This window comes from Malania oleifera, chromosome 2 (assembly GCF_029873635.1).
Source record: "Malania oleifera isolate guangnan ecotype guangnan chromosome 2, ASM2987363v1, whole genome shotgun sequence".
Lineage (NCBI taxonomy): Eukaryota > Viridiplantae > Streptophyta > Magnoliopsida > Santalales > Ximeniaceae > Malania > Malania oleifera.
The window spans coordinates 121,781,306-121,787,156 of NC_080418.1; the positions used below are offsets into that span (position 1 = coordinate 121,781,306).

A 5,851-nucleotide genomic window follows, 5' to 3' on the forward strand; every position below is an offset into this window, starting at 1 on the left:
TTCCGGAAAAAATCGGATTGTATGTGAAACAGTTTCAAGAATTGCATATTTAATGATACATTAAATCTATTTAGATGAATTAATGCATTAATTATGTTTAAAGTTTAAATTTATATTTAAATTATTAAATTATAAAAATTACAAATTAAATAAATAAATTTTAACTTAATAAACAATTTTATACTATTGTGTAATTTTTTATACTATTGTGTAATTGTTGTATAGTATCTTTGGTATAAGTATCGGTATTCTACTATTTATCAGTAAAAATCACTACACGTTTGGCTTTTCTTGAGTGGATCTCATGATCCACCACCACCACATCTTCTTCATTTTCCCCCTCTTGGTGTTCCAACTCATCGATTAATTTGTATGACCATCAAGGGACTTTTTTACTGATTTTTTTTACTCCAACAGATTTTTTTCTAAGTGAGTCCTTTCTTCCGTGATGAATTGTTGATACTAGTCCTACATTTTGTCTCTGTGGACCAAGGATAAAGAAGAAAAGGGGTTCAACGGGAAGAGGATTGTACCATGAGAGAAGCAAGGAGGTCAACCTCTTTCAATATACAACATGAATTCTAGCAATGCAATGTAGTTGGACTCTCATGTCAATTCGAATGAATCATCCTTTCTACGGAGGTCAATCTTTGCCTGCTAGGCAAGAGGATAGCAAGTTACAAATTCTGTCCCGGTAGGACATGTATTTCTATTACTATGAAATTCATAAATGAAGTAGTTAATGGTGGGATTACCATTATCCTTTTTGTAGTGGCAAATCTTGTATGTGTTCCTAAGAAAAGAAAATTGTCCATTTTTCGGTATCTCAAAGGGGCGTGAAAACATAAACATATAAGAACTCTTGAATGGAAATGAAAAAGAGATGCAACTTTAGTTCCTTTGGAAATGGTAGAATCTTTGGCGCAAGAAGAAAGAAGAAAGTGCTAAGGGGTTGATCTGTATCATCTTGACTTGGTTTTGCTTCCCCTATTTTTTTTTTTTATTTTAAGAATACCGAGTCTGGTTCTTCTCATAGAAGTGGGGGATTATCTAGAAAGCTAGCCATTTTGAATACATTTAGACAAAAAGCTGACATAGATATTATGGTTCAAAATTTTATTTTTTTTTTATAATTTCATTCATGTCTTAGATCTGGAAATTGAACAGTTTTCCATACCATAAAGGAGCCGAAAAAAGCCAAAGTTTCATGTTTGGTTTTGAATTAGAGACATTAAAATGATGAATCAACGTTGACTATAACCCCTAGCCTTCCAAGCAAACAATGCAGGTCGATTCCCGCTACCTGCTCTATACTATATATTATAATATTCTATTATAGTTTAATATTCTATAATATATAGTTATATATTATTTATATAGTTATAATATAGTTATATATTCTAATATCTAATATATTAATTATATAATATAGTAATCTAATAAATATTACTATAGTAATAAATATAAATAATATTAAATAATAATAACTATTATACAATAATAATAAATGTTATACAATTACAACTACACAATAGTATAAAATTGTTTATTAAGTTAAAATTTATTTATTTAAAATTATACTCTACTGGGTGAAAGATACCTCTTCTTTGCATTTCTTACGATTTTTTCTACACAAGTATTGTAATTGGAATAGTATTATTTCTCCAAAAAAATCCATTTCCATCCTTTCAAAAAGGAATCAAAGATTGTTCTTGTTCTTATATAATTCTCATGTATGTGAATACGAATCCATCCTCGTTCTTCTCCGTAACCAATCTTCTAATTTATGATCAACATCTTCTGAAACCCTTCTTGAGAGAATATATTTCTATGGAAAAATAAAGCAACGTGTCAAAGTCTTTACTAAGGATTTTCGGGTCATCTCATGGTTGTTCAAAGATCCTTTCATGCATTATATTAGATATCAAGGAAAATCAATTCTGGCTTCAAAAGGGACGCCTCTTCTAATGAATAAATGGAAATATTACCTTGTCAATTTCTAGCAATGTCGTTTTTATGTGTGGTTTCAACCAGGAAGGATCTATATAAACCAATTCTCCAATCATTCCTTCGACTTTATAGGCTACCTTTCAAGTGTGCGACTTAATCCTTCAGTGGTATGGAATCAAATGCTAAAAAATTCATTTAGAATAGATAATGCAATTCAAAATTCGATACCAAAGTTCCAATTATTTCTGTGATTGGATTATTGGCAAAATAGTAGTTTTGTAACGTATTAGGACGCCCCGTTAGTAAGTCGGCTCGGTCCGATAACATCAGATTCCAATTGTCACGGAGCCCCAAAGAGCCCCAAAATGGGACTCAAGTAAGGGTCGTGCGGCACTCGTTGAAAGCTCTCCCCTAATGAGTCAGCCAAATCTCACACGTTTAAGCCTACAAGCACGAGCACCAGGTGAGTCTCAATACTCAAGAGAAACAAGGAACAATATAATATCACACGAACAATATATTCACATACACGAAATAAGGCTACAACAATCAGGTATATCACAATCCAAGGCAACAAAACACCATAATAAAAAAGGACAACTTATATTATTAAAATCCAAGAGAATAACCATACAAACGTTAACACAAATAATCATATATTTATTCTAAATCCTTAGAGAATACAATCAAAGCAGTATCTCTCTCCCCCTTTTCCCCATTACATTGTCACTCCCTAACATCCTCCCCCACTCATTTTATCGACGTCCGCGTCAATGTGTTATAGAAGGCCTCCTCACTCTGTTGATGTTGAAGCTGATGTCGTTGTCTTCAAATTTCTAAAATCTTCAATCTTTTGTATGGCATGCTGAAGGTTTTCTGTCTTTTCCAAACTATTCTCTTCTTCTCCCAGCCCCATCCACTAAACCAAATATTGTTGTTGTTGACAACCTTCTTCATTGACAACTCTATTTGCAATGATCTCCTGAACATCTTTGTTTATAAGCTGCCTTCTAGAAATTGTTGATCTCCTTATCTTTTGTCCGTGTAGATCTGCTTTATCTGTGTGGAATGGCTTTAGGTTGCTTATATGAAACATGGGATGGACTAGTCGTCTATGGCTCTTCATCCACTCTGGTCCTTCATGCCGATAAGATACATGCCCTACCTTCTCGATCACTTTGATTGGACCTTCGTAACGTCGTAAAAGCCTTTTTATCCTTGCCACAAAGAAATCGAAATGTCTCTAGCGGTACTTTTACAAGAACCAGATCTCCAGTTTCAAATTGTTGTGGTCGTCTCCTTTTCAACCCATTTCTTCATGCACTTCGATGCTTTTTTCTAACTAAGCTCGAGTGACTTCAATGTTTTGCAACCAATTCTTTGTGAATTGGTATGCTTTCGGGAAATTTCCTTTGTGTGGACCATCCAGAGTGTGCGGAAGCGTCGGTTGTTGATTTGTCACAATCTCAAAAAGGCTTTTATTATTCGCAGAAGATTTCATAGAGTTAAAACAGAATTGTATCGTGTCCAGTAAAGGAACCCAATTTTTCTGATTTGAGTTAACAAAATGTCGTAAGTATTCTTCCAACATCTTATTAAAACGTTCGGTTTGACCATCTGTCTGCGGGTGGTCACTGGTGGATAGATTAAGGCTTAAATTCATCAAGCGAAAGAGTTTACCCCAAAATCTCCCAGTGAATCCGACATCCCTATCACTTATTAGGCTTTCTGGAACATCCCAATATTTCACCACATGCTTGAAGAATAGCTGAGTTGTCTTCTTTGCTGAACATGGCTTTGAGACTGGTACAAAATTTGCATACTTTGAAAACTGATCAATCACCACCAGAATCGTGTCATACTCCTCTACTTTTGGCAGTAAGGAAATGAAGTCCAAAGAGACACTCTCCCATGGCCTTGCAAGTACTAGCAATGGCTCCAACAAACCTAAGGTCTTCTTTCTTTCTACCTTGTCTTGTTGACAAATCAAGCAAGTTTTGGTATAACTCGTCACATCGTCTTGCATATTCAGCCAATAGTACCCCTGTGTAATCAATGCATGAGTTCTTCGCCATCCGGGATGACCAACCCACAATGTATCATGGCACTCTTTCAGTAAGGTTTTCCTCAAGTTTCTAGCTTTGGGCACGTAGACTCTCCTGCCTTTAGTCATTATCAGCCCATCTTCTACCCAGAATTGTTGTGTCTTCCTTTCTTCTATCAATTTGCTCAATGTCTGCGCCTGCTAGTTTGTACTTAAATGTTCCCCGATAAGATCTTTCAAAGGTAATGTCACCCTACTAGTTGATAAATGACTTATGAGTTTCAATGCTGCCAATTCAATTTTTCTGCTTAAAGCATCAGCCACTTCATTCATCTTCCCTGCTTTGTATTCAAAATCAAAATTAAATTCTGCTAGCTTCTCCTACCAACGGACTTGTTTTGAAGTTAGTCCTGGTTGTGACAAGAAGTGAGTAACTGCCACATTATCGGTTTTTACCACAAATTTGGACCCCAAGAGATAGTGCCACCACACCCAAAGACAGTGTACCACAGCGAGAAGCTCCTTTTCCTGCGCTGTATAGTTCTATTTGGCACCCATTAATTTTCTACTTTCAAAAGCAACTGGATGCCCTTTCTACAAAAGAACTCCCCCTAATACAAAGTCTGAGGCGTCTGCTTGTACTTCAAATGGCTTTGTCACATCAGGAACGATTAGCACAAGATCTCCTACAATCTTTTCTTTAATTCAACAAATGTTGATTGACACTCTTCTGACCACCCCCATGGTACCCCTTTCCTCAATAAATTTGTTAACGACACAACTCTTCTAGAGTACCCCTCTATAAACTTTTGATAGTAGTTGGCTAGCCCCAAGAAGGATTGTAGTTTCCTAACGGATGTAGGTGCTCGCCATTCATTGATGGTTTGTACTTTTGCTGAATCCATTCATATCTGGCCCTCTTCAATGATATGCCCCAAGAATTTAATACGCTTTAGAGCGAAAGCACACTTCTCTCCTTTTACATATAACTGATTTTCTCAGAGTTTTCGAAAAACTTGCCAAAGGTGATCTTTATGTTCTGCTAAGGATGTGCTGAAAACTACTATGTCATCAAGGTAAACGACTACAAATTGATCAAGGTAGTCCCGAAAAACTTGATTCATTAAAGTACAAAACGTAGCAGGTGCATTTGTTAACCCAAAAGACATGACAAAGAATTCAAATGCTCCATACCGGGTGACACAAGTAGTCTTAGGTTCATCTCCCTCTACAATGCACACTTGATGATATCCCAATCTCAAGTCCTATTTAGTGAAATATTTAGTTGTACTTAACTGGTAAAAAATATCGGCAATCAACGGAATGGGATTCTTGTTGTGAACCGTCACCTTTATTAAGAGCTCGATAATCTACACACAAAGGCAAACTTCCATCTTGTTTCTTCTGGAATAACACTGGGGACCCAAAAGGTGCTTTTTATGGGCAGATGAATCCTGCTGCAATTAGATTATTTAGTTGTCTTCTAAGTTCAACTAACTTAGGCAGCACCATTCGATAAGGGGCACGTGCTAGCGGTTTTACCCCCGGCAAAAGCTCAATTTCGTGGTCAATCTTTCATCGAGGTGGTAAAACCCTGGGTAGCTACTCTGGGATTACCTCCTTGAATTTTTCTTAAACTTCTTTAATTTCAACTGGATATTCGTCTATTTCTTCATTTTCTGAAACTATCGGTAGAACCACGAAAGAAGGTTCTCCCTTTTTTACTCCCTTCTTGAATTGGAGGGCTGAAAACAACTTCCTCTCATCAAAAGTGTTGTAGGCTGCGGGAACTACACAAGGTGTATCTCCCATTATCACAAGACAATCCGCAACTGGGATCGACATTGAGCATGTCAC

At 36.3% G+C, this 5,851-nt stretch overlaps 1 pseudogene; it reads left to right on the forward strand.

Annotated features, from left to right (window-relative positions):
- Window positions 1-587: 587 nt before the first annotated feature.
- LOC131148344 (maturase K-like) lies at window positions 588-2,365 on the forward strand (annotated as a pseudogene).
- The last annotated feature ends 3,486 nt before the right edge of the window (window positions 2,366-5,851 follow it).